Genomic DNA, 22590 nt, shown 5'->3' with positions numbered 1-22590 from the left:
TGTTGGAAATATGTCAGAGGTATTGCAGGAATATTCTGGTCCTCAAGTAACGATATGACATCACATCTATTGTGCAAGAATTGTTACACTCACTACAAGAAGAAATTTAGGGAAACCCAACTGAACGATCAGCATCACCCGACTGTGAAACTGAAGACAGTGCAGATGTTTATATTCCTGGGTGTGGAGTAGCTGATAAACTGAATGTTGGCATTTCTGCTGTAGCCCCTACCATATACTCCCTTTAAACACCCAGGAAAGATAAGACACATAAGAGAAAAACAGTATGCAAAAACAAAAGTGGAAGAAATTGAAACAACTTTCCCACAAGCAACATCTTCGAAACTTTGTGAAATGTATAATGTAGATGCACTTGGTGCAGAACCTGAGATAAGTGATATGTGCACAAAATGTGATGTACGGTTTCAAAACCTAAATACTGCTATCTCTACAGCCACCTATACTGAGAAGGTACAGTTACTGTCGCTGATAACAGGTAGCTACTCTAAGCAGCGGATAAAGAAATGCATACCCACTTCCTCACATTATTTGATTTCAAAAGCTCATAAAATAAAGAATGAAAAAGGTATTTGGGCATGCCCAGATTCTTGCTGTATGAATTTGTTGCAAGATGATAACCTTACTGTTGCTCTGGAGTATTAAGTAAGTGATGACAAAGATTGCAGCAGGCGATGTCCTAACCAGGCTGACGTTATCAGTTAGTGAAAATGGTGAAAAAGTTAAAAAGGTACAAAGATATATGACAAGATCAATAAGGGAACCAATCTCCTAATGAAAAAGGAGAACCCGAAATTAAAAATTGGTCTCACAAAATTCTACTCCTTACGACCAAAATGGCACTAATTTGAAATTTGTTTGTTTTGCCATAAGCAGTGTCACAGGCAAGAAGTATACAGAGATGGACATGGTGCTTTTATGCATATGACAAGAGCTGCAAGGTAAATGTTGGTTGCAGGAGTGTGAAATGTGTCCTGGTGCTGAAATGATGACTGTTGAAGCATTACACCTTCAGGATACTGACAGTTTGTTACAAAGGTTAGGTGTTGGGTGATGAAAAGAACAGCTCACAATCATATCCGGAGGATTCAGAGACAGGCTATGGAAGAAGTAAAATCAGCCACATCCCAGAGTAATGACACATCAGTTCTTCATTTCGACTTTGCTGGGAACTGACCTGTTGCTTTGCAGAATGAAATTCAAAGTTAATCACTGGCACACATCACAGATATCAATAGCGACGAGTGTTGCTCACTTTCTTGTAACATAACACTGTTTTGCTATTGTCAGTGATGATGTCATTCATGACAGTGCACTTGCATGCTATGCTGTCAGCATGATAACTGATGATGTAGAATCTAGAGGCCATGCATTCCATAAACATGTTTATGTGACTGATGGTGCAGCATCTCAGTTTAAAAACCGCTTTCAGTTTTATGGGCTTGGTCAACATTGTAGCACAGGAATTAAGGGGAAAAAAAGGTATTTTCAACAACAGGTCATGGAAAAAGTGCATGTGATGGGGTAGGTCTCTGGAAACATCTTGCAACAAGATTTAAATTCCAGCATGAAGCTATTGATGATATAAGAGGTGCTACTGGATTTGTACACAAACACACATGTTTTAGTATCTAGCATGAAACTCTTAATTCCAAATGAAAGTACATTAAGGGCATTCCATTTAAAAGGAAAAAAAGAAGAGTGGTCTGCTATGAAGCCTGTGGTAGGAATTCAATCAAGTCACTACTGGGTTGCAACCTGGAATGCCACATACATTGCGATTACTGTTCTCCACAAAATGCAGCCTGTTACTGTGTGTGAAATGCAGAGACCGCACTATACATTAGAAGATTTTGTAGTGAGCCACTTGATTTTGTGCTTGTGTGACAATCAGTGGTGGACAGGACAGATAATAAGTGTCTCATGAGCTGCAAGATATAACCATCTCCTTTATGACACCTCAAGGTTCTGCTAATGCTTTCAAATGGTCATCATCAAAAGATCAGTGTGCAGTTCCCATTACCCAAGTACCACTCTTGTTGGATTATCCTTGCCCGTGTGAAAATTCAGCTTGGCGATTTTTTTTTTATGAAAAAAAAGAGAAAAAAACCACTCTTTTCAACAGTGCAGTATGGATTTTTACACTGCAGGCAATTTTAATTCATGGGAAGTCTTGAAGAAGTAAAATCATGACAAAAGACAATAATAATTTGTGAATTGTGAATAATGTCATAAAAGAAAAATGGGTATAAATGTTATATAGAATATCTAATTTTTGTTATAAAATGCTTTTGAACGAAATTATGAATTGTCTTCCTACTCATTGATATTATTATAAAATAATTATTTTGATTTAGAAATACCAGTTTTGCATGACATTTACTTCCAATCAGTGATCAATTTAAATATTCAAGTGTCCATGACACTTGAGAGTTGAGGTAGGTCAACCTAAAAAATTTCATTTTGTACAGACAAGTATTGCCCACTCTGATTGTACATTTCCTAAGTACAATGACCAACTAATGTGCCATGAAATTTTTAGAACATTTAGGATGGGGGTTTTGGAGAAAATAATTTCTAAATAACAAAAAATTTCAGATTATTTCATCTTTATGTACAAATATTTTGACAATTTAAGAATTTAATGAATTAATGTCATAGCTGACTTTTTGCAGTTCTTCCACTTTACCATTTCCCAAGACAGTTAACATCTTGTGGCTATTTATAATTTCAAAACATAATTTTGAAACTTGCAGAAATGTGTATGTATTAATCATGCCTCATAGTATTGGGAATAAGGTATTTATTGAAAATAAATTCAGGTCTCTATCACTTTTGGTTTCTTTATGATGATTTTTCAATTTTCCCTTTTGTTACAACATTTCCACAAATACTCTCATGCAGAGAGGTCTGTAGCATTTTAACAAACCATCAGAAAATCAAAATATTGTAGTTTTGGAGAGGTATCACGGAACTTCAACTTTTTTTCCCCAGCAAACTCTGAAATAGTGATGCGAGGCATTCTCCCTTGACCTGTATGATTTGGGATGAAATTGCCCTACATATTTCTAAAAAGTGCAAAATGGCAAAGCGGGAATTGCTAGGTGAGAAATGCTAGGGTGTAGACGAAGCATGCACAATTAGGGAATAGATAGCTTCCAATGATAGGAAAATCAGGAGACCAGCAGAGTAAACAGAAGCAGCTGTATGAATAACTCAGATGGCAACGTAGTACTATGAAAAGAAAGGAAAGTTAACGGTGGAATAAATATAAATGACAGAAATGAGCTTGCAGGCAGTATTCTAGAAAGGGACGAAGAAGTAGATGAAAATGAAAATTAAAAAGGGTTTCCAGTTTAGTTTAGAATCAATATTTATTCCAGGTAGTTCTACACATTTTGCTTCTATGGGTTTAGCTAGTCCCAGTAGCTGATGTTGAGTTTTCTCTGGGTTACACAGTAGTTTATTAGATGTGAACTAGTTTAGTGTTGAGGAGAGTTTGTCCTGTGATACCTGGCTTAACCTTATCCTATCTCAATCTTTGGTTACTAATGCAGAAAACTGAATGAAGCCCAACATAACGTGGCAAAATGTTAATTGCAACAATGAAGAAGAACAATCCAAGGACATAGCCCTGAGGCACACCAGATGTGATTTTCTTCAGGGAAGAAAACTTATTTTGAATTGATGCAAATTGCCTCCTGTTATTTAGATAAGAATTAATTACTTATAATGCTATATTATTTATTCATAATACCGCAATTTGGTTAGTACGATGTCATAGGGGATACAGTCAAAAGCCATACTCAAATTGCATAGCTCAAGAGAGATCACAATCTTATTTTCAAATGCAGTTAGTGTCCGATTAACAATTTCAAGGACTGCAGAAGTGATACTTTTTCCTTGTTGAAAGCCATGCTATCTGCTACAAAGAAGGTTGCATTTTTCAAAGTAATTACTAAGCTACATGTGAAAAATTGCTTCAAATACATTGGAAAAGATTGTAACAATAGACATTGGCCTGTAGTTCTCAGGGAGATGCTTTTCCCCCTTTTGTATGTAGGAACAACTTTTGAAATTTTGAGCTGGTCTGGGAAAACTCCAAATTCAAGGCAATTATTCATAATAAAAATAAGGGTTGCAAATTAGTGTACTGTCCCTTTTATTGTGTAGTTACACAGTCAGCAAAAGTTCATGCTTTTCTAGTCACAAAATACTAAAAAACAGCGTTTACTATAGCTATGGGTGTGGCAAGATTGCAACAGAATTCATGTCTTCTGTGAAGCTGATCAGCAAGAATATCACATTCTGGTGTGTGTGATTGGTTAATTTAGACCTTCATTCCTGTACTACAGTAGTAAAGCATTTATTAAGCTCTTCTGGTTCAATGAGGACGTCTTTAGTTCAGGTAGACGTGGATTCTTGTGTCATTATATACCAGGTAACCTTACATTTTTTCAGAGCTCATTCCATGTAATTTTCATAGGTTATAATCCGAACCACTTCAGACAGGGGGGTTACCTTCATAGTCTCGGATGTTAATGAATGCAGCATCTGTTAAAATTCAGGAGTAAGTAAGAAACATGTATTTTTTTTGTTTTCTCCAAAAAAATTCCTGCCCAAAGATACAGGCCTCCAAACATAACACTGCATCAGGCAGGGGGGTTACCTTCATAGTCTCAGATGTTATTAAATTTAGCATATATTTAAATTCAGGAGTAAGTAAGAAACATGTTTTTTTTTTGTTTTCTCCAAAAAAATTCCTGCCCAAAGATACAGGCCTCCAAAGATAACACTGCAAACACCATTTTGAAGATGCGAATTTTGGAAAATTTTTAAAACGCTGTATCTCTGTAACAGTTCTAGCTATTTTGTTAAGAGTTTTTTTTTTGTTTATTTGAATGATAATTGCTTTATCATTACAATGGTATCCTCCATTTGGACATACCTGTCAAAGTTCTTTTACTGTCACCTTTTGAATTTTTTTTATAATTTACAGAATTTTTTTTCTTTCAAAAATGCCAATCCAGAAAAGTTAAATTTTTTCTGTTGATTAGTGCCATGTATATTCTCTGTAAAGGAGACCTTCCACTTTTAAGTTGGACAGGCTTTATTTTAAAAAAATCATTTTTTAACTTTCAAGGGTAATGTATGTCTTCACTGAAGTTGTTTCTTAATAATTTTTTTGTTACAATGTTTATTTCTATTGTCTTTGTTACGTTATTTCTTATCAGTTTCATTGTTGCAGTTATTTCTTTTCACTTTCATTGTTGCAGATTTTTCTTTCACTTTGTTATAAGAATAATAATAATAATAATAATAATAATAATAATAATAAAGATTTTATTGTCTTTAGGCCATTACAGCAATTGACAACGTCAAATGAAGTTACAATTTATAATACAGTGTGATAAGGTACTGACTACTGAAATATTTTAGCTTATATTACAATAAATGTACAGTGGGTCATCTGTTGGATTACTGCATTTTACAGTTGAAGAATTCATTGATATCATAGAACGGGTGGGCAATAAACCATTCATTCATGCATTCTTTCTTTGAATGTATGTTCAGGAAGATCCTGTATGGCATGTGGCAGCTTATTAAATAGCTTGTGCCCTGTGACTTCATAGCTATTTATTGATTTTGATAGTCTGTGGTAAGGCGTGTATATGTGTTTGATGCTTCTTGTGTTGTAACAATGTACATTTTCTCTACGTTTCACATCTTGTAGGTTCTTCTTCGTAAAGATTAAGACATTGTATATATAGAGGTTTATTAAAGCCATAATTTTTTGTTTAGTAAATAAGGGTTTGCAGTGAGCCTTATGTGAAGAATTTGTAATTATCCTAACGGCTTTCTTCTGCAATAATAGGATGTCATGTATATGACTACAGTTACCCCACAAGATAATGCCATAGGATATTATACTCTGGAAAAATGCAAAATAAGATGATCTGATGTATGTTTCAGGTACACAATTTCTGAGTTGTGTTAATAAATAAATTACTCTAGATAGTTTACTACTAATATAGTTTACATGTTGGCCCCAGGATAACTTTTCGTCTAAATAAACTCCCAGGAATTTAACAGAACTAGGGTCATCAGATAGTGGCTTGTCTCTTAGGGTGAAGATTATCTGCTGAGTTTTATTTTCATTTAGCAGGAAACCATTTGCTCTGAACCAATATGCTGCATGAGTGAGTGTATTTTCAGCACAGGTTTTAAGATCATTAAGACTGTTACTGCTATGGAGAAAAGTCATATCATCTGCATACAATACAGTGGTGGATCTAATAAATGAGGGGAGGTCATTGATCATTATCAGAAACAGGAAGGGCCCCAGTACAGATCCCTGAGGCACACCTACTTTAATATTTTCTATGTTTGACATTTCCTTACCAACACAAACTACCTGTTTACGGTCGTTGAGAAAAGCTTTTAATAGTCTGAGACTGTTTTCTTTGATGCCGTAGAATTCTAGTTTCTCTAGTAGTGGCATGTGCTCAACACAGTCGAAGGCCTTGCTTAGGTCACAGAATGAGACCTGAGCAAAGCCTTTGTTCTCAAAAACTTTGAGGATGTAACTGACTACCGTGTTGATTGCATCAATGGTCGACAGATTCTTCCTAAACCCGTATTGTGTATCATTAATTATTCCTAGATTCTCAAAGTGAGATGATAATTGTTGGTACATGATGCATTCTATTACCTTGGAGAAAGCGGGTACTATTGAAACAGGCCTGTAGCTAGATGGAGAGTCTTTATCTCCCTTTTTGTATACTGGGACGATCCTAGACAGTTTCAACTCATCAGGAAAATATCCCTCAAGTAAGCACTTGTTTATGCAATGGGTTAAGGGGTGGAGAATGTGGTCACACACTTTTTTTAGCAGGTTGCATGATATGCCATACATATCTAAGCTATCAGATGATTTCAGTTGTTTTATGACCCCTTGTACATATCTAGGCGATACTTCGGAGAAGGTTACCATGCTTGTATTTAGTGACTGTCTACCCCAATTTTGGGAGAGTAACTCTGATGGACTAATGTCTGGTTTGATAATTGTGTCTCCTATTTCTTTCACTGAATTAATAAAAAACTCATTGAGTGTTTGTCTTTTTTAGTATCTCTGGCAGCACTGTTAATTACTTTCCAAGCGGTTTTGCATTTATTGGTGGAATTATGTACGCTGTTGGCATTTTAGGTTTTTTTGGCTTGCAGGATGGCTTTTTTGTATTCATTCCTGCATTCCACATAGGCTGATTTGGCACAGTCAGACTTCATACTATTGTATATGTTGTACAGTAACAAAACTTGTTTCTTTAGATCTGTCAGCTGTTTAGTGTACCATATATTTTGTCTGTTTTGAGATCTGGATTTGTGGCTGCTGTCCATTATTTTGATTTTCTTTATGGGAATACTATGGTTAAATAGGGTCAAGAATGCATTAAAAAATCTATCAAATATTATTTTGGCTGGCAGGTCATTACTTGACGCGTAATGTCCATTGACACTACAATGGCCAAACCAGGATCTGTCAGCAAGGGAATTACGAAATGTGTTAATTTTATCCTCAGTTATGGGTCTGGTAATCACAACTGTTGGGACAGGTCTGTTTGCATTGCTCCTATTGAGGGGAATTTTACTTGCATAATTTAGAGATACAGAGTCATGGTCAGAGAATGGGAACACTACAACTTCGCATGTGTTTTCAGTGGTCTTGTCAGTTTGTTTGTCATGGTTGTTCGTTGTAGGTTTCTGTTTTGTAGTTGGTCAGTGCTAATTTGTTTACTGAAGAGGCTTCTAAGAAATCTGAGACCATCCAGTGAGTTCTGTGTTTTCGTAAGGAATTTTCCAGTTGACACAGTTGCAGTGTATTTTGTGAAAAGGACTGTTTGAAATGTCTTCTGACTGGGGCCACAGGAGAGTGAAGTGTGCTCACTATTTGCATAGCCATAAAAGAGTGATATATAAGACAAACAAAAAATCAGACTTTGCTCAGGTTAGGAATAAGTGTTCTCATTTGAATCCTCTGTTTCAAAGTGAAGATGTTTCCTGTCGACTTTTTGTGTTCTACATGTTTTGACAGAATAACAACATTGATAGTATCTGAACAAGGTGAAGCCCCTAATGGTGCAAATGATGCAGATCTTGCATCAATAGAGGAAGAATTAAATACCCTGAATCAGTCAACTACAGAAGTAGGTTTTAGTCCTGTTAAGAAACAGTGGTTAGTGAAGTCGAGTCATAAGCTCCATGCATCAAGAAAGCACAGATAAATTACTAAAAATATGGATGAATACACTACAGCAAAACTGACCACACTCTTCAAAGTAGAAATTCCAACTTCAGAATAAAATGGATCAAAGCACTCTTGCACCTCTAGCCAGGAATTTTTCATAAACATCAATACAGCTGTTGAGTATTGTGCATCCGACAGTGAAATGGTGGAAGTTTCAACTATTATTCCAGAGAGATTTCCAAAGAAAACAATATTGAACCACGTGGTAGACAAATCAAGAAATTTGAGGTCTGTAAAAGGAGTCTTTGGAAGACCAGATCCCTATTATAGTCATCCTGTAGAAGCAACACGCGTTGAAATAGTTCAGTCATTTTATCTGGAAGATAAATGGGACTGTTCTCGCCAGAATGTCAACTGAAAAGACACTATAACTGTAACAGTTGAAGGTCACAAAGTTGTGGAAGTGAAGAGGTAAACAACTTGCAGTATTAAAGAAACTTTTGCAATTTATAAGAGCAACTACACAACTTCACATATTGGAAGATCAAATCTAGAGATGTCTGTTTATGTGTGTACTGCGTGAATTTTGAACTTTGTATGGTAACTTTGAAGAACTTACTGGAGACGTGACATATGACACCTTGGTTGGGTGTGTTAAGTCATTAGTAGTCTGTGACTTAAAGTGAGAGACTTATTTGTTTCAGGACTGTGGTGACTGCCCTTAAAAGGGTGGACTATATTTACAGACACTTGGCCTGGAAGATGTAGCAGATAACTCTGCAGAAATTACATATGCGACGTAGGAGGGAAATAAACTAATTAAGAAAACTTTCGCCTTTGACAGTTTCATTGATGAATTTGGTAAATGGTTAGTGAAAGCAGTAACTCACCAGCATCTGAAGAAATTGCAACAACACACTGCAGAAATGAAAGGGTGTGTACAGGCTGAAGAACTAAGTTTAGTGGTTCACTGTTATTTTGCTGAGAAGTGGTCTGTAATTCTCCCATAAGAAGTACAAGGGTATCATTAGAGTAATGGTCAGGTTTCAATTTTACAGGAGTGACATATTTTCAAAACAAGACCACAAGTGTTGCAGCTATAACTGATGACACAGGACATGACTCAGCACATGCTTTGCTAGCAATGCGCAAGGTTTTATGTATGGAAAAAAATTCAATTGTTTATAAAACCTGTTCAATCTAAAAGTGGAAGCTCTCTTTTTCAGGGAATGGAGAACTATATCATACTAATCAACAGAAAAACAAAAATCAAAATTTTATGAACTGACATTTAAAAAAAATCCATAGATTATAAAAAAGGTCAGAATGCTATAGTAAAAGAGCTTTGACAGATAAGTCGAAATGGAGGATTTCTTTGTAATCATAAAGCATCTTTCAAAAAAATTTAGAACTTTTCCAGAGATACAGCATTTTTAATTTTTTTCCACAATTTGCATCAAAATGGTCCTCTCCATCTTTTGAACGTTGATGCCATTTTAAAACCTTGGTAGTTGTTCACCAGTCTTCTAAATTTGTTCCTGTCAGGAATTTCTCTCTATGAGATACCAATCTGGCTAAGATCTTTTTCACATTCTTCATACCATCTCGGCCTTGTTTTCTTAGCAGAGGTTGAAAATACCGCTTCAGTTGCAAATTACTTTATTTTCACACGACCGGTTTCGGACTGTTATAAACCCATCCGCAGGTGTTGTAGCTATGCTGTGGTCCCCAAGCGCCGCATTTACCAGGCGCTGTGTGCTGCGTATGAGTGCAGAACAGGGATTAGCACACTGTATGCTTGTTTTCTTAGATTGGATGAAACTCCATATTCTTTTTGTTGGTCTGTCACTGTCCATCCTCATGAGATAACCGTAAAATAACAATCATCTCTTCTTAATGGATGCAGTTACAGGTTCTGTCTTGCTATACAAGTCCTCATTTGTTCTCATTCACCATTGTCCATCAACCCATCTATTACCTAGTATTTTCCTTAATATCCCACGCATATAAGCCCTCAGGTTTTACAACTGTATTATAATGTCAGAACTTGGCCCCTACACTCATTGACTTTTTGCTATAGGTATTCTTTGTCAGTTGGTATGCCTGGTCTAACTTCCTCATCCTGACATTAATTGTTTCTTCTTCTAACCATTCTCCTGGATGACTTCACCGAGATACCTGAAATTCTTAACTTGTCCGATTTTTCACAGATTGGTGATCATCCATTAAGGGCCATCACAGATGTTCGTCATATATTTTGTCTTTTGAATAGAGATCTGGAGTCCAACTTTTTCAGCAATTTCTGACAGCCTATTGATCTTGTTGACTGCTGACTCTATGTTGTTAGCAAAAATGGCCAGGTCATCGGCAAAGGCCAAGCAGTCAATGCACACCCCTTTTAGGGGTTTGGGTAAGTATCAAATCTATATATGTTAGGGAACAAGTTTTTCAGTTTGTTTTCAAATCTTACTTTGCTGTCTGTCAGACATTTTATATCACTGGGTAAGTGATAAAATTTTTTGTTACAGCATTAAGCAACCCTTATCATGCTAAATGTGGAGTAATGAATGTCATTTTTCTTTCTAGTATAACAATTATGTACATCATTGTTCCTTTTGTACTGTTGTGGATTATTTTACAAAAAAAACTTCATGAGGGAATAAACATACTGTCAAGTTTTAGTCAGAATGCCCAACTCCTTAAACAGATGTATACAAAATGATTGTGGGTGAGCAACGTAAATTATTCTTACAGCACCTTTTTCAGCAAGGAAGACTTTCTTTCTTAAAGATGATTACCCACGAACATTATTCCATACAACATTATTCAATGAAAATATGTCGACTTACTGATCTGTCTCTGCCTAGGGATTGTAATAATCCTATGTGCAAATGTGGGTGAACTAAGTTGTTTTAGGAGTTTCAAAATGTGCATTTTTCCAGTTTAAATTCTCATCAATATGGACTCCTAAAAATTTGAAGTTTCTACCCTATTTATTATTTCCTCACCACATGTTACACTTACCATTGGTACATGTACGAAACTTAATATGTTGTGCCTTTTTAAAACTGAGGGTGAAACCTTTGCAGAAAGCCAGTCAATGATACTTTTAAGAACATTGTTTACCATTTCTTCTGATTCTGTATGTATAATTGGAGTGATTACAACACTAATGTCACCTGCAAGGAACAACAGCATACCTAACACTGAGCTTTGGGTAACCTCATATGTGATTTCTACCCAATCAGAATTACACCCCCGAACTATATTGACAGAATTACTACGTACAACTTCCGGCATTCCTTTGGCTAGATATGACATCATCCATTTGTTGGCTATACCATCAACCCCATAAAACTTGAACTTATCTAGGATACTGTGATTCTCTCAGTTAATGCTTTACATAGATTGCCGAAAATACAAACTAGAACTATTTTATTATTTAATGCTTGAAAAATTTGGGGAGTTAGCTTGTCAGAAATTGGTCTTTCGGGCAAAACATAATACAAAAATCCTTAAATTTGCCATAGCAATTGTTGTGATCTGGCAAATGACAACAATTACTCAAAATTGGGCAGTATGTTAACCGTGAGCTAGCTGATCAGCTCCATCCTGAATTGGTAGAAATCTGAAGCTTCAGCAGGTAGTCATTTGTTTTGGATGCAGTCAGTGTTAGCTAATTGACAGTAGTGTGTGAAGATGCCTTGTTTTCATGTGTTACTGTGTTGTACTTCACTCTCCTTTATACTTTTCCCTTTCCTTGTGAGAAGTGTACATAACTGTTGCAGTTACAATGTTTATTAAAGCATGTCAACTTTTCCAGTTTTGTTTGTGAACAACATTTGAAGCATTTGTATCTCTGGGTGTGACTTCCGGTTTTGCAGAAGTATGCAACACAGATTAAAATGCCTGCACTGTGGAACGCAAGCATGGCTTGTTGCCCTTGCATGGCATCTCATCCTGTGCCGGTTTCCATGGGACCCGAGCTTGCTTCTGCCACTCCACGCCACCCCCTCTAACAATTGCCCAATTTACAATAAACACAGTGTAGCAAGGCAGAATATGGGGTGAGAGACAATTACATGTTGAGACAGAACACCATGGCACAGGAGTAAGAGACCACAGCTATGGTGGTCTAGTGATATCACAGGAGAACTGTAAGGAATTAATTATTCTGACTGTAACAGATGAAGCCTGCAATACATTTACATTACTAAATAGTTAAATTCAGGAGAAAGTAGTAGTACACATAGTCTTAACTTTATGTCCATACTCTGGATGCTACAAACAACCATAAGGGATTTTGTCTATTCCTTTGCTCCCAGCATACCTCGTGTGGAGTAACAAATTAGAATGCATATAGTAAAGCTGTCTGCAGAATCTTTTTTACTATTCCTTTTCATGTTTTTCCACTAATGAAATTCCGGAGAGCCTCCCCACAGCAACGAAGTTCTCGTTTGCATTCACAGCGCTTGTCTTTTTATCATTTATTTTATACTGATCGTAACTTTTACATATAAACTGAATCATCGCACTTCCACCAAATATCTCATGTCATACTGTGCTCTAGCTGCTAAGAATTCACCAAGGATTAACAGGATCATAATGCATACTGTGAATAGCTTTGTTTTGTAAACATTACAATATTTTCTACTGTTCAAATATACCTTTCCACAATTCTGTGCATAAAAACAACGGATAAATAATGTTTAATTTAGGGCAAAAATTATAAACTGATTACAGTAACAAAAACTAACAACAATACACACATGCATTACCAAAGCTCTACAAAGTATCGCACCTGTATCAGATTATGTTTCTTCTGATTGTTAACATGATGTCACTGGTGTTCGGCGCTGTACAGTAAATAACACTGGCATCACATCGAGTCGCGCACACAGCACAGTGCACTGAAAGCAATTAACATTGTCGTGTTGCAGTAACACAATAATAATAATGGGTATTTTAAACAGACTATCTATGCATACTCAAATAATTATACAACTCTCTCGAAAGCCACAAAAATCCCATCGATAAATGCAGATTGAAGGAAATTTACCAAGTTTAATGTCAGATCGACAAGTTCATGACTAATTCGCAAAAACACAAAGCGGCGTGTTTTCGCCACAACATTAAAACGTAGTAGTAACTTGTCAAATTTGCCGCTTTTCCTTATAATTATTTTGAGATATTTTTCACAGTGCTTCACCTTACAATCATTTTTTTCTACATTTACTTTACTTCCTGCACTCAGCAATAAGTAGTGCTACCAACAAACTTTACCAACATAATAAACGTCACTAAACTACGTATTTTTTACAGTGAGATACGAGACGGTATTCCTTTCATGCCCTCTTCTTAATACTTTCCTGACGAGGATAGAAAAATCAATCAAGAATTTTGGTTCTCTTTAGTCTTATTATGAACTATGAAATGCGCTTCAGAAAAAAAAGCAATAAGATTGAAGATGACTGTCTGCTAACTGTCGTAAAAATATTTCAGCGTTTGCAAATAGACGCATTTGTCATTTCAAAAACTTTGAGAAGATTTTCATCCCATAGAAATTATGACAGATTAAAAGTTGACTTCACCAAAATACTTTCGATACGAGAATGCTTTGCTTTATTTATAAACAAACTTTACGTAAAGTTTGCAAATGGCGAACAGCTGATTCTGAGACTGCGCGGTGTACAACATAGTGCAGTACATATGTTGTTCACGTTTTTCTGCACAAAATGCGGAGAAAAAAGTTGAACAGTTGATACTAAACCCGGAAATCCCGAATATACCATTGGGAAGAATGACAATAAGACTCACTTGTTTGAAGTACTACTGTTATTCTCCAGACTTCCTGCTGGTATTTTACTTATCACATGCAAAATACCCAGAAAAAAATTGTCTTCAGGTAACACTAATTACAGGAACGCAGAATGTTGTATTCGCATTGTTGGTGCTTTATAAAGAAATTCGATTACGCATTAGTGTAGCCATCTGTAGTAATGCAATTGAATAGCTTGTTTTTGGCAAGTGGACCTACCTAAATACAGGCCTAATCAGCCCTCAAAGCCAGTGTTAAGATTTGTTTTTCATTCATCTCTTTCACACTAGCTTCTGGATCGAGGGGAGAAATAAAGTAGGTGTAAATTCTATTATGCAAGAGGGGTTACGTTATGAATGAAACAGTGTAACAGAGGATGCATATACACTTTAATGGGTATGTGAGGCACAGGAGATGGTTTATAACAAGAAATCTGTATAGTTCGAGATGTTGTTTAATGTACTAATATACTGTATGGACAGAAAGTTATTTATAGGGCATGATTTATGGGTAGGCTACTGTGGCACAACTGATGTTTTATTTTTGATTTCTCACTGGTTCAGAAGGATATGTTTTGCCCTTCAGCAGAATGTACTTTGCCTTTATAACTAAGATTTGGATATATTGGTCTCCTGAAACTAAGGGAAAACTATGTATATCAATTTGATATATACTATTTCTTTCCTGTTTAGCTTGTAAGGTATGCAGAACACTGCCCCAGTATTGCCACAAAAAGAAATTGATTCCTTGTGGGGTTCTGTTGAATATTCTCTGCTGAGCAGGGTTGTTTCTGAAATGGGAACTCAAAATACCAAAATCAGCTAGCCAGTAACAAACTGTACAGATAAAATAAGAAATACATTCAGATTATGTATTTTATCATTTTTGTGAGTGGGTTGTGTTGATAGCCAGCAGTTACTATTTTAGATGAATGATTATATATTACACAATGATCTTCTAATGACAAGCACAGATAGCATTAAGTACTATGTATAAAAGATTTATTTATTTACTTTATTTATTTAGCACCAAATTACCACATTCATGATATTGGGCTTGACAAAGTACAGAACAGTATAAAATATTACATATTTACATCGTGTACAAAATCGTATCATTGGTATTAAAACATCTTTATAACAAAAACATTATTCTGCTTACGTACATACAGATAGAACAAAAGCTTGAGAAACCCTTTGCTTGATTTTACTGAAACTAGTAAGTAGGCCTACCAGTACTTTAGTTAACTAGACATAGTAACATACAGCACAAAAGCTAGGCGCATAATTTTATACATACATGGATGAAAGGAGTTCGGTTTTATCTAAGAATGGTTGATAATTATGAATTTTTGTTTAGAGAGTTATGAAGTAGACTTACAGATTTGAGCAAAATTCCAGGTATTTGTTATTGCTGTAGAAGCTGTTGTTTCTTAATAGATTTGTTAGTTCTTTTTTGAATATATTAGTGTGTGGTGTTTTTCTGATGCTATCTGACAATGCACTGCACAGAATTTTAGGTTTGTAAACAGCGTTTCCTGATACATTGATTTTCTGTGCACATCCCTATGATAGTCATCCCTGTTCCTTGTTTGATAGTGGTGGATCTCATTATTCATGGTTTTTAATGAAGCATATGCTTTCAAATATAAATATAGATTGTAAAGTCATGATTTTGAATTCCTTAAAGATACCTCTACATGGTGATCTGTAAGCAACATCACTTATTAAACTTAAAGTTTTCTTTTCGAGCTTAAAAGACTGCTCTGCAAAAGAGGTATTTCCCCGGAACACTATTCCATACTTCAGTAGAATATGCATGTATGCGTAATAAGCACTTAACACTGTTCGGTATTGCAGCTATCTTTAAGCACTCTTAATATGTAACAGTACTTGCTTAATTTTTTGTTAAGCATTTCTACATGTTTTTCCCATCTTTGATGCTGATCCACCCATAATCCTAAAAGTTTTATGTGATTCTTTTGCTAAATTTGGCTATTCGATAATGTGAATTGTACATTGGTCCTATTTTTGTTCTGTACATGGTTGAAGTTCATCCATACAGTTGTCTTGTCATTAAGAACACAGTAATTATTTCAGCAGATACATGAATTTTAGATTTATCCACAAAGATTCTTGCAGTAGCTGCACTGTCTTGTTTCAAGTATTTTATATCTTAAATGGTCTAGAAATACTGCTACTGAATGGAAGCAATGATCCAATAAGAATGCCCATATGGTTTTACAAAAGAGTAAGAATGATGATATGTCTTTTATTTTATACGGAAGCCTATTGTAAATTTGTATAGCGCTGTTTACTGTGGAGGTTTTATAGGCTGATGTCCTTATTGACTGGACATGAAACTTTTCATTTTGTCTTGTATCTGTTCATGGATATTTTTCTGTCACTTCTGCTGTTCTGTCGATTTTTTGCAGACTGACAGACTGCAGAACAATTCTACCACCACCCACACTCATTTCACTAAAGAATTGTAAGGATACAGTAAGAGAGATTAGGACTTGGGCATAGGCATAAAGGCAGTTATTTTCCTCTCCCTCCATTTGTGAATGAAACAGGAAATGAAACGACTAGAGGGCTGCCAAGTACTCTCCACTATATATCATTCAATGGATTACGGACTAAGTATGTAGATGTAGATAAAAATCTGTCATTTAATTTTCTTATGTGTTAGTTCCACTTGTTTAATGACAGTGTTGCCACCAGGCTGTTATGTTAAGTAAATAGCCAACTTTATACAGTTATATTGGCTAGTTTCGATCATGTGATTATTCTCGAGTACAGAATGGGTATTCGTTGTAAGCAGTATAAAACATATCACATATCATACCCATTTATGCATGGTACTATTGTCAACAGACACAGTCTTGGGATAGGTGTCCACTAATTGTGTACTAGTTCCCCCTCTTAACACTCCACCTTGCCTAAATGTCTGTCTTCTGGTTTTGTAATAACTGCAGTTGGCTGCTTGGTAGGATTTGAACTAAGAGTATTTGGAAACTTATCACAAATGGTTTCTGTTTGAATGGTGAACACAGTTTTAGCTTATTCATTTCAATTTACTAAATGATAAGTACCAATGAAATTCAATTTGACAAGAAACAACATACTTGAGAATACTGTGTGCCATTCCATAACTGATTTGTTTCTCTGCCTAACATATGATATGAAATCACACTGTAATCATTTTAGTATCAAAATTTCTTCCACATGTGTGTGAGCCTTCGAACACATTAACAAAAGTACAGCAATAATTAAACAGAAGAAATAAAACCATACATAATTGTTGTTATGTGTGTGGTGCTTTTTTCCCATTGCCATGCACCTCAAAAGGGTTTGCTGAGGATGGATGTAGAATAGTGATAACTTATCATTAATAAAGCATTGTACAACCGCAGGTCGGTTCTGGTGAGGATGAATGAGCGTGTGGACATCTGATAGAGTTACTTCTGAAATAAGGGAATTCATTCAAGCAATATTATGTGTTTTCTTGATTGTGGAATACAATTGGGCACACCCGAGTCAGAATGGCAGACCATCAGCCAGTTGAGCTGGTCATGAAAGGATGTTGTTCTAACATCACAACAAAGTCTGAACAATCAGGAGAGAGAGAAGAGGGTGCATGTCATGTCGAGATGGAGGCAGGAGCAAGTAGCATCCTGCAGCCAACACGACTTTCCTCCCATGCGCCTCACTAGCTGTTCAGAAGTCCTTTGGGTTTATCAGACAATTCATTTTAAGGGAACAAACAACCTGTGCTGAGACAACGATCATACTTGCAAGTACACCTTAATGAATTATGCTGGAACATTGCAGGCAAAAATTTAAGTGGAAAAATTTAGAAATAACAATAAAAATTTGTGACATCCAGTAGACTGCCTAGGAAATCAGCCTGAATACTAGTTAAATTTTTGGGAGATGCTTGTCTTTTATCAGTCAGTATCTTGATGATGATGATGATAATGGGTCAATGGAAGCGTCCAATTCCACCCGTCTGCTTTGACCCGTGGCGTAAGGGTGTTGTGGTGTGTGACGTCATTACGGCATGGAGTTTATGAATTGGTTGTGTTTGTAGATGTTGTCTTGTTGTGTTTGATGGTGCCCTCTGGCGATGTGTGTATATGTGCTGAGTGTAATGTGTTGACCGGCCAGAGTGGCCGAGCGGTTCTAGGCGCTTCAGTCTGGAGCCGCGCGACCGCTACAGTCGCAGGTTCGAATCCTGCCTTGGGCATGGATGTGTGTGTTGTCCTTAGGTTAGTTAGGTTTAAGTAGTTCTAAGTTCTAGGAGGGGACTGATGACCTCAGATGTTAAGTCCCACAGTGCTCAGAGCCATTTGAACCATTTTTGTAATGTATTGTATTGGGTCCATTTGAGCCTTGGTGTTGGATGTGTGAATTTGTGGTTTAGCGTGTAAGCTTTGGAAGTCTTTTCAGTGAGTTATCAGTTAACTTCGTTTGTTTATGTGTCTGGCATTTCATTAGGTGTTATTGGTTTGCTGTTTGTGGTGCTGCGAGACATTTATTTATTGTGTGGCTTCTGTTGTTAGGTATGGATATGATGATGAAATATAACAGTGCTATGTTGCAGTCGGAGATGGGGGGGGGGGGGGGATATGCTGTCCATTATAAAATTCCTCCAGTTATCAGTTATTTGGACTGATCACTGAGATTGTGAAGTGTAGCATTTGTCAAGAGAACGTGAGGTTGACCAGTGCCGTCGCCTCGGGCCAGGGATGGGTATATGTGGCGGTAGCAGAGTGTGTGTGTGTGTGTGTGTGTGTGTGTGTGTGTGTGTGTGTGTGTGTGTGTGTTGGTTGGTTTTTTGGGATCAATAGTTGTGGTTGACCTATATAGGTCAAGGGAAATGACCGATTCCAATTTTTGTAGTTTTAGTTGTAGGTGTTGGTAGCATCAGCTGTGATTTACCTGTGTAGAACAAGAGAAGTGTCCGATTCCTGTGGATTTTTGTTCGTTTATGGAATGTTGTAATTCCCCCCCACCCCCCTGCCCAATGAGTTTTGGGATTGTGTTTTGTTTACTTTTGTATTTAGCATGTCCCCACCCTGAAACCCCCAATTTCCCGTTGTTGACCCATTAGTTTGATTGTATTTTTGGAGGGAGATGTTGTTGTCTTATTTATATTTATTTTCTTGTTTGTTGGCATGTGTGTGTAGTGATGTCATAGGCGCCATATTGGAGACGCTTAGAATAGCACTTTCCGCCATACTGATGATGTCGTGGGTCAAAGCAGACTGGTGGAATCGGACACTTCTTTAATCCAATAATAATAATAATAATAATAATAATAATAATCTTTATTTGTCCATATTAAGTTTTCAGTCTTGGACATCATACTTTTTTGTTCATTTATAACAGTGATATCATGCCATATGTATAATTAATATATACATCAAGTAGTATGTTATATAACCGTATACAAACATTTACTTCCACTAATACCCTACAGTATATAAAAGTAGAGCTATCTGTATTGCAACTCAGAGTTCCTTAAGTGAGCATAAAATTATTTAATTATATCTAAAAACAAAGATGATGTGACTTACCAAACGAAATCGCTGGCACGTCGATAGACACACAAACAAACACAAACATACACACAAAATTCAAGCTTTCGCAACAAACTGTTGCCTCATCAGGAAAGAGGGAAGGAGAGGGAAAGACGGAAGGATGTGGGTTTTAAGGGAGAGGGTAAGGAGTCATTCCAATCCTGGGAGCGGAAAGACTTACCTTAGGGGGAAAAAAGGACGGGTATACACTCGCACACACACACATATCCATCCACACATATACCCTCTCCCTTGAAACCCACATCCTTCCGTCTTTCCCTCTCCTTCCCTCTTTCCTGATGAGGCAACAGTTTGTTGCGGAAGCTTGAATTTTGTGTGTATGTTTGTGTTTGTTTGTGTGTCTATCGACGTGCCAGCACTTTCGTTTGGTAAGTCACATCATCTTTGTTTTTAGATATATTTTTCCCACGTGGAATGTTTCCCTATTCAATTATTTAATTAGATAGATAAAAAATCTACTCACCGAGCAGCGGCAAAACACACACATAAAAGACTGTTGTGATTGGCAACCTTTTTGGAGCCAGTGGCTACTTAATCAAGCAGAAGGGTTGAAGGGGAATTAAGAAGAGTGAAGGAAAAGGACTATAGAGGTTTAGGAAAAGGGGTAGATGTTGGGAAATCCTTTTCCTAGACCTCACCAGGATTTTGGGAAATCCTTTTCCTAGACCTCTCCAGTCCTTTTCCTTCACCCTTTTTTCTTCCCTTTCAACCCTTATCTCTGAAGAAGGAGCCACTGGTTCCGAAAGCTTGCCAGTCACAACAGTCTTTTATGAGTGTATTGAACTGAATCGAATGAAATTTTATTGTCATTTAGCTATTACAACAATTGACAAAGTCAAGTTACATATACAGAGGGGTCCAAAAAAAATGCATCTACTGTTTAAAAGTCCATAACTGGCAAACTAATTGACGGAGTTATCTCATCTTTGGTAGTGTAATAGTTTGCAGTTCCAGCAATCGCCACAAAGGTGTTGTGTTGCATTGTTTTGTTTTGTCATATGACAGTCGCCAGATAGTAAGTGTTTTGTTCTTAGTTGCACCTAGTTACTCGAGTAAAAATGGCTGGCGCGAGGCTTACATTCGATGAAAGGAAGTCAGTTTTGAAGTGGTATTTTAAATACGAAAACATTAATGAGGTTCAATGGCTATGGCGAAATGAGTATCAAACAGAGCCACTGACACGTTTAACGATTCGTTGCATTCCAGACAAATTTGAAGCTGTAGAGGTGGTGTGGAGTATCCATCATGTTCCCCAGATCTAACTCCTCTGGATTTTTACCTGTGGGGAACACTAAAGGATGTCGTTTATTGACAAAAGCCATGCACATTCGATGAACTTCGAGAATCCGTCGTACATTCATGTGCAAATATCCAACTGAACACGTTGCAGTCAGTAGTTCGTTAGTGGTTTACTAACATGGTGCGCAATGATGAAGAGTTTGCTGAGATGATTGTGTGGTCTGATGAGGTACAGTTCAAACTCAGCGGTACAGTAAATCGCCACAATTGCATCTACTGGGCCACCGAAAATCTGAACGTCCATGTAGACAAAGCTGTGAATTTGCCAGGAGTAAATGTGTGGTGTGGGTTGTCTTACCAGGGCTTGATTGGGCCATTCTTCTTTGACGGCACAGCTACCGGTTACGTGTAACTTCAGACATCCATTTTACCTGCCATCTGAGACTTGTATGGAGACGGAAGAATTTACTTTCAACAAGATGGTGCCTCACCCCACTACCAAAATTGTGTTATGGCGTATCTCGATGAAAATCTACCAGGAAGATGGATAGGCCGTAGAGGTGCTGTGGAGTATCCACCACATTCCCCAGACCTAACTCCTCTGGACTTTTACCTGTGGGGAACACTAAAGGACGTCGTTTATCGACAAAAGCCATGCACATTCGATGAACTTCGAGAATCCATCGTACATTCATAAGCAAATATCCAACTGAACACCTTGCAGTCAGTAGTTCATGCTGCAGTTCGGCAGCATCGTTTGTGTGTGGATGTTAATGGTGACCATTTCGAACACCTACAGTGATATCTTTAAGTTGGACTTTTAGTTACACTTACACCAAAAATGAGACAACTCCGGCAATTAGCTTGCAAGTTATGGACTTTTAAACAGTGGACACATTTTTTTTTGGACCCCTCTGTATACAAGTTATACAGCATGTATACATGGGTTGAAGATCAGTATGTCACTGTTGGTTTTCATAAAGTACAATATTTAAAATGAAATAATAGGAAAACATTGCATCATAAATTACTCAGTTAAAGAAATTATGCTGCACTCTCCAAACCGGTACCACTATGATATTTTATAGTCATAAAATTCCTGAAGTGAGTAGTAAGGATTTGCAGCTGATCAGCTGAATAATTTGTCGTTAAATAAATCAGATGGAGCTTCTACTCATTCTAGTGGTAGTTTGTTAAACATCTTCATACCCACCCCTTCGTAGCTGTCCAGTGCCTTGGATAACCTGTAGTAAGGTATGTCAAGATGGCTACTATTTCCGGTTCCATGAGAGTGTACATCTCTTCTACGCTGGTAATCTGGTAAGTTGCTCTTTATATGCAGTGGGGCAGTGTAAATATACATGTTTATAACAGCTAATATTTTTATATCTAAAAACACAGATGATGTGACTTACCGAACGAATGCATGTAGTAGAAAATACAGTGACGAACAGTTCAAGAGAAAAATCACAACAGTGTGTTGAAAAGCAATTCAATCATGTGAATTTATCACCAACTTCTTCCTCTGATATTAAGAAAATATATATTCACTCAAAAATAAAGGCTCATCTGGGTTTAATGGTGTTTCCAACAGAGTACTAGAGATTTGTTCTCATATAATAAGTCCTGTCTTATCAGAAATATGTAATGTATCACTCACTCAGG

General features: G+C 36.8%; 2 protein-coding genes across 5 annotated transcripts in view; one reads left to right on the top strand and one right to left on the bottom strand.

The window, feature by feature from the left end:
* The window catches only part of LOC124615507 (low-density lipoprotein receptor-related protein 3-like), a 113611-nt gene extending 99940 nt beyond the window's left edge, over positions 1–13671 (bottom strand). Inside the window, exons 1-2 of one of the 3 annotated variants that reach the window (XM_047143463.1) lie at positions 13323–13671; positions 13065–13173 (exon numbers count right to left, since the gene is read on the bottom strand). The gene's annotated coding sequence lies outside the window, so the exon portion shown is untranslated. The remainder of the gene's footprint in view (positions 1–13064; positions 13174–13322) is intronic. The other 2 variants (XM_047143462.1, XM_047143461.1) reach the window with 2 other exon arrangements.
* Positions 13672–13912: 241 nt separating this feature from the next.
* LOC124615854 (pyruvate dehydrogenase phosphatase regulatory subunit, mitochondrial-like) overlaps positions 13913–22590 on the top strand; it is a 168754-nt gene continuing 160076 nt past the window's right edge. For both annotated transcript variants that reach the window (XR_006979814.1, XM_047144013.1), the window contains exon 1: positions 13913–14168. The gene's annotated coding sequence lies outside the window, so the exon portion shown is untranslated. The remainder of the gene's footprint in view (positions 14169–22590) is intronic.

This window comes from Schistocerca americana, chromosome 5 (genome assembly GCF_021461395.2).
Source record: "Schistocerca americana isolate TAMUIC-IGC-003095 chromosome 5, iqSchAmer2.1, whole genome shotgun sequence".
Lineage (NCBI taxonomy): Eukaryota > Metazoa > Arthropoda > Insecta > Orthoptera > Acrididae > Schistocerca > Schistocerca americana.
This window is presented reverse-complemented; position numbering and strand designations above follow the sequence as displayed.